Source organism: Triticum aestivum, chromosome 5A (assembly GCF_018294505.1).
Source record: "Triticum aestivum cultivar Chinese Spring chromosome 5A, IWGSC CS RefSeq v2.1, whole genome shotgun sequence".
NCBI classification, from domain to species: Eukaryota; Viridiplantae; Streptophyta; class Magnoliopsida; order Poales; family Poaceae; genus Triticum; species Triticum aestivum.
The window spans coordinates 471,001,264-471,013,368 of NC_057806.1; the positions used below are offsets into that span (position 1 = coordinate 471,001,264).

At 47.7% G+C, this 12,105-nt stretch overlaps 1 pseudogene; it reads right to left on the minus strand.

Moving 5' to 3' along the window:
- Window positions 1-567: 567 nt before the first annotated feature.
- Window positions 568-1,669, minus strand: LOC123101401 (heavy metal-associated isoprenylated plant protein 41-like; annotated as a pseudogene).
- Between the last annotated feature and the right edge of the window lie 10,436 nt (window positions 1,670-12,105).

The window sequence follows — 12,105 nt, forward strand, 5'->3', positions numbered from 1 at the left end:
GCGTAACCATGACCTTTGCCAATTATGTAAGATAGACGAAGAGTGCATATCACCTCCTTTTCAAATGTCGAAACTCTATCCAGACATGGAGTATGTTAGGAAATTGGCTAGGCCCCAACCAGAGTTGTCTGGCTAGCTAGAGCTAGCGGCGAATCAAAGGGAGGGCCAAAGAGAAAGTATGCACCTTTGAAGGGGCCAAAAGACAACAATCTTCTTAATTTAAGGCTCTTACTTTTTTTTCTCTTCAGCAAGTATGCTACGGCTAGGGGGGGGGGGGGGGGGGGGGCGTCGGTCCCCTCAGCATTGCACATAGGTCCGCCACTTTTCGAGATTAAGAGTGACGAGCGCACTTGGGCAGTTCCAGAAAGGGTGGGCGCGCTTTCTCGTCTTATTTCCCTCTCCCCACACCCACACACACATCTCTGAAGAAAAGTACTTCCTTCATATATAAAGATGTTTTTTTCTGGTTGGGCATAAAAACGTCTTATATTTTGTTACGGATGGAGTAGAAATGAAAGAGAAAGCATAGCCATGGAGCTAAACTGATAAGCTGTTGCGTTTTTTCGTTCACTGTGAATAGACAGCATACAGCTACTCAATAAAAAGAAAAAATAGACAGCATAAGAACAGTTCCAAGACTGAAACGGACACAAACGGACGTGGCCGGGCCATTTGGATCCCCACACCCACACAGAACAGCTCCAAGGCTGGATCATTGTGGCGAGATCGACAGCCTCTAACGATCGAGGACACATGAAACCGCTGAAGTCACACGTACAGGCCTGACTAAAAAAAGCGATCATCATCCGACGCCCACCATTCCAGGCAGACCTTGAAGGTGCAGCAATCACCTATAGCGAAGTCTTGGTCGCACCTCCAGCTCGACCCTCTCTTCTGGTTATAACCTGGGTAGTCTTGTATCTGAAAGGCAGCTTGCTCGACCATGGCGAGCGAGGACTGGGAGGCCAGCTGCTCGATACTCCACATCGAGTAGGGGTGCTTGGTCTTGTGGGTGACGTGGATCTCGCCGTGACGCCGGAGCATGTGCCGTGCGGTGGCGAAGATGCTCCTCACCAGCTCCTGGTGCGACCTACAAGCAGCCAGATCCAACTAGAGGTCAATAAGAGGTTTAATCACAGAATCATAGGTAGATTACCACAAGCGAGTGCGCGTACCTGATCACATCCACTTTGTCCTCGCGTCCATTGAACCCGGCGTGAGGGAAGTTGAAGACGATCTCAGCTGCAGATTGGCGTGGAGATTCATATCTTTCACGTCGACGCCGTGCAGCACCGTGGCGCCCATCGCCTCAAGCTTCGTCACATTGGATGTCGCGTCGCTGTAATGTTCAGGTCCGCTGTTCATTGGACGTTCAGTGCAAGCTAATTGAAGATCGATGATCACAAAAATCACATCGGCAAGATAAGCATAGGCATGCACGTATGACGCCAAAAGATAGAGCTACTCGTAGGAATACGAGCACCGAAAAAAGGGCCGAACCGTAGGAGTCGAGGGACGTGGCAACGAGGTTCGCGCCGGAGCCGAAGGCGGTGGCCAGCGCCAGCGAGAAGGAGAAGTCCCCGTCGCCTACGATCAGGATGTTCTGCGCCGAAGAGTAGTGCTTCAGCCACTTGGTTTCCACCGCCCCATCGTTCCACGCCACGGCCATCGCCTGCACCTCGCCGGAGCTGTGAGCCAGTGAGTGTGAGGAAGTGAGCAAGGAAGCGTGTGGGACTCGAGTCACAGTTCGAACTGAACCGTCCAAGGGGAGGGGTTTTTGACCTTCATGGAAGGGAGATCAAGGGGCTGGGTCGCGCCTTGTGTTCTGCTCACCTGCTGTGGAGTTATCTTGGGCCGGACGTCCTCCATAAATTCTGCGCTCATGCATGGGAATCCAGAATGCTGAGTAGATGGCCTTTATTACGAAGTTTACGTATTTTGAACGGTCTATTTATGTTTTTTTTGCGAATAAATTCTTGCATTACTCAAAATCAAATATTTATGTTTGATCCTTTGGATCAGTGTCCCACTAAGCCTTTTCATTCTTGTAGGATTTCCAAATTTTGGAGCGTATAAGATTTCCGCGGAGAAAATTAACAACCAGACAAGAAGGTACAACTGTACACACTATGAAAAAATATACTCCATCTATTCCATATTCTAGTGCGCGTAAGGTTTTGGGTCATATTCCAAAATGTAGTGCGTTTAAGCGCCTTTAGTCGAAAATAGCCCTCCGCTGAATCAGTGCACCGAAAGCTACATGCATGCACGCTGCATGATAGTCTGAACAGTCAGGGGCAATTCTGGTCCAAATAAAAGGGCCAGCTCATGTTTCGGTGTAAGTGTCACAAACAAGACACACTATAAAAGCGAATGGCGGGAGTATGAAAGTTTGCCCGCATTAAAAAAATATACTACACCCCACAAAATTTGAACTAAAACCATGTTAGTTATTTCTGAATGGAGGTAATATATTAAAATTGATACCAAGTACATCCGACCTCTATGGGAAGTCGATAGTAATATATTTTTCCTTTATCAAAAATATTGCTTAGAAATATTCAAAATATATATCACTTAAAATGACAAACATTTTGGGCAATATCTCAACATGCATTGCTTGTGCAAAATAAATACTAATTCCTAATGACACACCGAAAGGTTTTTCCCATGTGGTGGTGGTGATTTTTCAGTATGTAGACACCATGGCACTTTTATCACAGCTCTCATCCAAATGGTTGATTGAGTGAACAATTTCTGGATTTCATGTATGTTAGAGCAACTACAGTCGGGCGCCTCAGACCCCTCTCAAACGCCTAGGCGGACGGCCTGGTCCATGACCTAGGCGGGCACTTCAAACCATGGTCAATCATGATTTTTTATTGCGGTCAATCATTCTGCTAAGCCATGCACATTTCGCAATGGTTCATATAAAGTAATTATTTCAAAATGATGAGTGGAAGTAGAAACTAGAGTATCACTACTAGAGAAAAGCTTATAGGCAGACGCTTACTACCAGCGCGGATTAATAGCCCTCACTACCGCTACTTACTAGTAGCGCGGATTTTTACCCCCGCTACTACTAAGTTGATAGTAGTTGCGCGGGTTTATACCCCTTAGTAATAGCGAGGGGTACTAAGGGGTATAAACCCGCGCAACTACTATCAACTTAGTAGTAGCGCAGATTTATACCCCTCGCTACTAGTAAGTACAAGGTAGGTGAAATCCCCATATCCTCGGCCGAATCCCTCCTTTCTCCCTGAGGGAGTCCTGGATTAGGGGGTATCCGGATGGCCGGGCTATGCATTCAGCCGGACTCCTGAACTATGAAGATACAAGATTGAAGACTTCGTCCCGTGTGCGGAAGGGACTTTTCTTGGCGTGGAAGGCAAGTGTAACACCCTCGATGCGACTATAGCTCCCACGTGTCGAGGCACGACTTAGAGACATAATCACATTGAAGGCATATGTCGCAAGTTAGGCAATCTTCACAACATCCCATGTAATATGAATAATAAAAGGGGGAGATACATAGTTGGCTTACACTCGCCACGTCACATCAAAGTGCATAAATAACATCCATCATACAAACACTCATGGCCCGACTACGGCGCCAAAATAGAAAAGAACCCAACATGCGACAAGGCCTGAATCAAACCCCAACTAGGCACCACTACTGATCATCAGGAAAAGACACGTAGTAACGCTGAGAGTCCTCGTCGAACTCCCACTTGAGCTCGTACTCGTCACCTGGAGCGGAATCACCTGGACCTGCATCTGGAGTTATAGTATCTGTGAGCCACAGGGACTCAGCAATCTCGCACCCTCGCGATCAAGACTATTTAAGCTTATAGGAAGGGTAAGGCAAAAATATGTGGAGCTACAGCAAGCGACTAGCATATATGGTGGCTAACTTATACGCAAAAGAGAGCGAGAAGAGGAGGCAAAGCGCGAGCGAGAAGCTAGAGAGCAACCTGCGCAAACATTACACCAACACCGTGTCCACTTTGCGGACTCCGCTGAGAAGAGGCCATCACGGTAACACACTCAGTTGATTCATTTTAATTAATTAAGGTTCAAGTTGTCTACAACCGGACATTAACAAATTCCCATCTGCCCATAACCGCGGGCACGGCTTTCGAAAATTCAATCCCTGCAGGGGAGTCCCAACTTAGCCCATGACAAGCTCTCACGGTCAACGAAGGAATAGACCTCCTCCCAAGACATTCCGATCAGACTCGGTATCTCGGTAATTCAAGACACTTCGACAGGTTAAAACAAGACCAGCAACACCGCCCGAATGTGCCGACAAATCCCGATAGGAGCTGCACATATCTCTTTCTCAGGGCACACTCAGATGAGACATCCTACGAGTAAAACCAACCCTCAAGTTGCCCCGAGGTGGCCCCGCAGTCTACTCGGTCGGACCAACACTCAGAGGAGCACTGGCCCGGGGGGGGTTAAATAAGATGACCCTTGGGCTCCGGTAACCCAAGGGAAAAAGAGGGTAGGTGGCGAATGGTAAAACCAAGGTTGGGCATTGCTGGAAAAGTGTTAATCAAGGCGAAATATCAAGGGGTTCCCATTATAACCCAACCGCGTAAGGAACGCAAAATCCGGGAACATAACACCGATATGATGGAAACTAGGGCGGCAAGAGTGGAACAAAACACTAGGCGAGAGGCCAAGCCTTCCACCCTTTACCAAGTATATAGATGCATTAAGATAACATAGCAATATAATGATACCCCAACAAGTAAATAAAAGATGTTCCAACAAGGAACGGCCTCCAATCTTCACCTGCAACTAGCAACGCTATAAGAGGGGCTGAGCAAAGCGGTAACATAGCCAATCAACGGTTTGCTAGGACAAGGTGGGTTAGAGGTTTGACATGGCAATTGGGAGGCTGACAAGCAAAAGGTAGGCATCGTAGCATTGACATAGCAAAGAGCGAGCAAACTAGCATAGCAAAGATAGTAGTGATTTCGAGGGTATGATCATCTTACCTGCACAGTTGTCAGAGTTGACTGGATCCTCACAAGATAACTCAACGGGCTCCTCGGTAGCGAACTCGTCTCTCGGCTCTACCCAAACAAGACAAACAAGCAACAAGGATACAATCAACCACGTGCAAGGATCAAACGACATGATGCAATGATGATATGCTATGCGGGATGCGATGCGGGACGCAAAAATGCAAGATATGACAGGAAATGCATGAACCTAGCCTCAACTTGGAATTCCAAGGGTGCCACTAGAAAGATGAGATGAAATCGCTTGAAAACGATATAAAGAACGCCGGAATTGGAGTTACGGTTTGGAAATGGCAAGCGATTTAAGATATGACACCGGTCTGCGATTTACAGCAAGTAGGCATCTAAACGCAATGAAATGGACATGCTACAGCCACCAAACATGACAACAAAATACATGGCAGGGATGCACACAAGATGCTTAACAAAAGACTAGCACTGAGCCACGGCCAATTCATCAATTATGAGGTTCAAACAAGCATGGCAAAAACGCAAATGCAAAACAGATTCCAGACTTAGTGAAATTAACACTTGTCTGAAATTTCAGATCATGAAGCCCTCTTCGGAGCAGCAAAACAACATGATACATGACCTGATTAAGACAAGTAAGAACATGGCATGTAGCTACTCAACAATCTTAACAAAAGACCCAAAGTGACCTGGGGCCAAAAGGGTTCACAAAATATACTAATGGGTACACGAACATAGCTAAGACACAATCAGTTTTCAGACTTAGTGAAAACTGAGACATGCTGAAATATAACTCACGAAGGCATGTAAACGAGCTCGATGCACTCACTACGGTGCAAGTCATCGCAAGGCAAGCATACATCCATTTAGAAGGCACAAAATTCTAGCTAGACATGGCAAGAACAATGGCATAACATGCACGGATCAACTACAACAACGCCGGCAAAATCGCAAACGAGTTGACAATCTGCCCAGATTCACAACGAAGCAAAAGTAGAGCTCGATTAAGTCAAGCTAGGGTGCTCCATAATTGCAAACAAAGATATGGATGGATAGAGCATAACATGATTAACAAAACTCCTTTACTGACCATCCTCAAAAGAGGCACGAATCACTAGGAAACAAGCTGAACATATAGCATCATGAACTAAATAATCCCAGACTTAGTGAAAACAACTAAGTCTCTGAAAACAGATTTACCGGGTGCCTCACTTTGCAAGCTTGCACAAGTCACCACACACATCCTAAAAATGCATGGGTTGCACATCTGGAAAGAAGACAAAATCCTTAATAAAACATATGAATGACTCACAGACATAGCATGCACGCAATAATCATGGCAAAAATGACAAAAGTCTAAGATGAACTAGCAGATGTGACAATTAACTCACAAAGCCTCCTTCTAACAGCATTTTGGGCATCAAGATGAACCCAAATGAAAATAATGCAATGGAATGAAATGATGTACTCGTCGAGGCGAACATTTTGATATGCTATATGTCCAAATCGAAGCTACGGATGCAAAGTTACGGCAGGTCAAAGTAGGCATAAAAAATTAGGGTTCGGAGGGGAAAAGTCAACCGGATCGGAAAATATCTCAGATCTGAGATCCGACGTGCACTGTTCATGCGCGCGGCTCCCGAGATTCGACGGCACCGGAGCTTGAGGTCGCCGGCCGGGACGGAGGTGGTGGTCGGCGTAGCGGGGCCCAGCCGGAGTTGGCGCGGCTCCCGAGGAGGCGGCGAGGCGGCGGGGGACCCGGCCACCGGAGTTGGCCGCGGAGGCGGCGGGGCACGGCGAGGGCGGCTGACGGCGGTGCGACGCCGGCGCGATGGCGGCGGGGAGGCGGAGCTGCGGCGCAGTGGCGGGGGCGGCCGGCGTTGGGCAGCGAGCGGGAGGCGGCGGCGCGCGCTGCGGGCTCGCGGGGGCCGTCCCCGGGCCTGGCGGGCCGCGACGGTGGAGGCTGGCGAGAGGCCACGTGGCGGGCGCCGGTTGGCTGAGGCAGCGGCGGAGACTTTGTCCGGCGCCGGGTGGACGTGTCGGGCGCGCGGAGATCTATTTGGCTAGGGTTTCGGAGAGGGAGAGATCCGAAAATGGAGGGGTCTATTTATAGGCATAAGTGGAGCTAGGAGAGTCCAAATGAGGTGCGGTTTTCGGCCACGCGATCGTGATCGAACGCTCTAGAACATGAAGCAGAGTTTGGTGGGTTTTGGGACAAATTGGAGGGATGTTGGGCTGCAACACACACAAGGCCTTTTCGGTCCCTCGGTTAACCGTTGGAGTATCAAACGAAGTCCAAATGATACGAAACTTGACAGGCGGTCTACCGGTAGTAAACCAAGGCCGCTTGGCAAGTCTCGGTCCAATCCGGAAATGTTTAGTCCCCACACATGAAAGAAAGCTAGAAATGACCACCGGAGGAGAACGAAGCGCCGGAATGCAAAACGGATAACTGGGAAAACGCTCGAATGCATGAGATGAACACGTATGCAAATGCAATGCACATGATGACATGATATGAGATGCATGAAAACGAAAACAACACACGGAGGAAAAGACCCGAACCCGAGAAATAAATATAACTTAACGCCGGAAACAGCAAGAGTTGGAGTACAAATAGGGAAAGTTACATCCGGGGTGTTACAACACTCCACCACTACGAAAAGATCTCGTCCTGAGATCTAGGACTGAAAGAACTCCGGGTACTCAGAACGGAGGTGATCCTCGCGTTCCCACGTAGCTTCACGGTCGGAATGGTGTGACCGCTTGACTTTGAAAAATTTGATTGACTTGTTGCGAGTCTTGCGTTCAGTCTCTTCAGGAATAGCAACTGGGTGCTCACGATAAGAGAGATCTTCTTAGAGCTCAATGTCCTCGAAGTTGACTGTGTGGTCAGGAGTCTTGAAGCATTTTCGAAGCTGAGAGACATGGAACACGTCATGAACATTTGCAAAGTTTGAAGGAAGCTCGAGTTGATAGGCGAGGTCGCCTCTCTTGCTGACAATCTTGAAAGGTCCCACGTATCTAGGGGCAAGCTTCCCTTTGATACCGAAGCGACGAGTACCTTTCATAGGAGAGACACGGAGGTAAACATGATCTCCGATCTCGAAAGCCAAATCACGGTGCTTACTATCATAGTAGCTTTTCTGGCGGGACTGGGCTGCTTTGAGGTTATCACGAATGACTTTGCACATTTCTTTTGCTTCTGTGATTAAGTCATTACCCAAAAGCTGACGTTCACCGGTTTTAGACCAGTTGAGAGGGGTACGGCACTTCCTGCCATACAGAATTTCAAAAGGGGCCTTGCCCGAACTTGCTTGAAAACTATTGTTGTAGGGGAATTCAGCATAAGGAAGACAATCCTCCCACTTCATGCCGAAGGAGATCACACAAGCCATAAGCATATCTTCAAGAATCTGGTTGACACGCTCGACTTGACCGCTTGTTTGAGGATGGAAAGCTGTGCTGAAGCGGATGTTAGTGCCCATGGCCTTCTGGAAAGAATCCCAAAACTTCGAGGTAAAGATGCTGCCACGGTCTGAAGATATCACTTGAGGAATACCGTGCAGAGAGACAATGCGAGAGGTATAGAGTTCCGCCAATTGAGCTACAGTGATCTACTCTTTGATAGGCAGAAAGTGAGCCACTTTGGTGAGTTTGTCGATGACAACAAATATAGCATCATTGCCACGCTTGGACTTTGGAAACCCAGTCACGAAGTCCATTTCAATGTGGTCAAACTTCCATTCTGGAATGGCAAGAGGTTGGAGGAGACCAGCTGGCCTTTGGTGTTCTGCCTTCACTCTTCTACAGACATCACATTCATTCACGAATTGAGCGATCTCGCGCTTCATTCGAGTCCACCAATAAGCTTGCTTAAGGTCCTGATACATCTTCGTGCTCCCAGGGTGGATGGAGAGGAGAGAATTGTGAGCCTCGTTCATGATCACTTTATGAAGTTCACCTTTGGGCACAACAATACGATCCTCGAAGAAGAGAGTGTCCTTGTCATCAAGGCGGTAGCACTTGTACTTGGACTGACTCTTGGCAATCCTAATCTTCACCTTTTTCACCATAGCATCAAGAAGTTGGGCTTGGCGAATCTGGTCTTCTAAGGTAGGAGAGACTTGAAGGTTGGCGAGGAGACCTTGAGGAACAACTTGCAGATTAAGTTTGCGGAAAGCTTCACAAAGCTCGGGTTGATAAGGCTTGAGAATCAGACTGTTGTAGTAGGCCTTTCTGCTCAAAGCGTCAGCAATCACATTGGCCTTGCCTGGAGTATATTCGATACTCGGATTATACTCTTGAATCATCTCGACCCATCGAGTTTGCCTGAGGTTGAGATTAGGCTGAGTGAAGATGTACTTGAGACTCTTGTGATCAGTGAAAATGTCCACTTTTCTTCCCAATAGAAGATGTCTCCAAGTCAAGAGAGCATGCACAACTGCCGCCAACTCGAGATCATGAGTGGGGTAGTTCTTCTCATTAGGCTTCAACTGGCGAGAGGTATAAGCAACAACTTTCTTCTCTTGCATCAATACTGCACCGAGACCTTGGAGAGAGGCATCACAAAAGACCTCGTACGGTTTGGATTCATCAGGCGGAGTCAGAACTGGAGCAGTGATCAATTTCTCTTTCAAAGTGTTGAAAGCAATATCACACTCCGGAGACCAAACGTACTTGACGTGCTTTTGAAGAAGATTTGAGAGAGGCTTCGTGATCTTAGAAAAGTTTTCAACGAATCTTCTGCAATAGCTTGCGAGACCGAGAAAACTGCGGAGTTGCTTCACGTTCTGAGGAGGTTCCCAATTCACAATTGCAGACACCTTCTCGGGATTCACGGCAATGCCCTTGGCAGAGATGATATGACCAAGATAAAGAACCTCATCCAGCCAAAATTCACACTTGGAGAACTTAGTGTAGAACTGATGTTCTCTGAGCTTATCGAGAACCAAACGCAAGTGCTTGGCATGATCTTCCTTGTTCTTGGAGAAAACCAGAATGTCGTCGAGATAGACCAAAACGAAGTCATTGGTGTAGGCGCTGAAGATGAAGTTCATCATGCGAGAGAACGTCGGAGGAGTGTTGGCGAGGCCAAAAGACATGACAGTGTATTCATATGAACCAAAGCTTGTTCTGAATGCTGTCTTGGGAATATCTTCTTCACGAATGCGAATCTGGTGATAACCCATACGGGGATCAAGCTTGGAGAATACTTGGGCACCTTTGAGTTGTTCGAACAGCTCATTGATGTTGGGAAGTGGGTATTTGTTCTTGATGGTCTTCTTGTTCACTGGACGGTAATCAACACAAAGTCGGTCCGTTCCATCCTTCTTCTTCACAAAAAGAACACCACAACCCCACGGAGAAGAACTAGGCCAGATGAGACCCATTCTCTCTTGCTCATCGAGTTGCTTCTTCAGCTCCTTCAACTCTTCAGGTCCGAGCTTGTAAGGACGTTTGCACACAGGTTCCGTGCCAGGCTCAAGATCAATAACGAATTCAACTGGCCGGTGTGGAGGCATTCCTGGGAGCTCTTCTGGAAAGACGTCTTGATATTCGCAAACGACTGGAATTTGAGAGATGGCATCCAATTCACCCTTCTCATTGAGAGAAAACAGACGGATAGTATCATCCCGAGCGGCAAAGACAATTACATCCTCAGACGAATGAGTCAATTGAATCTGTCTGGCTGCACAATCAAGCTGAGCCTTGTGCTTAGAAAGCCAATCCATCCCGAGAATAAGATCAATATCCGAGTTACCAAGAACCACCGGAGAAGAGAGAAACTTGTAATCGCCCAACGTGATAGAGACATCGGGAGCAACCAAACTAGAAGTCAAAAGCTTGCCGAGAGAAACAACTTGCATGACTTTGGGCATAATCTCGGTATCAACATTGTGCTTCGATGCAAAAGGGCATGACAAAAAGGAATGCGATGCACCAATGTCAAAAAGAACTTTTGCAGGAATATCATTAACAGGAAGGTTACCCATGATCACATCTAGCGAGTCCTCTGCCTAAGCTGCATTCATCAAATTCACCTTGGCATGCTTGGGGTTATGCTTGACCATAGCTGTACTTGCCGATCTCACAGGAGGAGGAGGAGGAAGACGCCTCTGGTTGAGACACTTGTTGGCATAGTGACCCTTCTGTTGGCACTTGTTACACGTGACCTCTGAAAGCGGACGGTGATACGGAGCACTCGATCTTGGAGCTTGAGACGAAGTCTTGTTCTGAAAGCCAGGGTTGGGTTGGTGGGAAGAACCACTGCCACCTTTGCTCTTCTGCTGATACGGCTGACGGAACGGAGGAGGAGGAAGCCAAAACTTCTGCTGCTTGGCCACTTGAGTAGAGGAAGAAGGAGTAACATCTCTGACTCGCTTCCTGGAAGCATCACACCTCAACTGAGCAGCCTCTTGCTTCAATGCCATGTTGTAGAACTCATCGTACCTCAAGGGCTCAAAGAGAACAAGAGTGAGCTAAATTTCTTCTCTGAGACCACCCCTGAACTGATATATCATGCTCTTCTCATCAGGCACGTCCTGCTTGGCAAAGCGGGAAAACTTCTGGAACAATTTGTTGTAGTCATAGACAGACAAAGAGCCTTGCTTCAGATTGCGGAATTCCTCACGCTTGCTTTCAACCACGCTCTGCGAAATATGATGAGCTCGGAAATCTCGACGGAAATCATCCCAAGTGATAACACGTCCACCTATGGAATCCTTGTACTGCTGGAACCATTCTGCAGCTTGATCTTTGAGTTGGAAGGAAGCGAACTTCACAAAGTCCTCAGGCCTGACGTTACTGCACTCGAAATGCTTGCACAGATCCACAAGCCAATCGTCAGCATCGGTTGCCTCAACACAATTGCTGAAAGTCTTTGGCCCGTTAGCAAGGAACTAGTTGAGTGTAGCAAGGTGACTCTGATTGCTTCCTTGATTCCCTTGACTGCCTTGATTGCGCTCTTGAAGAATTTGCATGATCAGCTGAGTGTTTGCATTGGTTGCGGCCATCACAGCTTGCCATGCCTCTAGAGGAGGTGGAGGCGGTGGCGGATCTTGATTCTGGTTCTGACTGGTGCTCTTAGCGGGAGCCATCC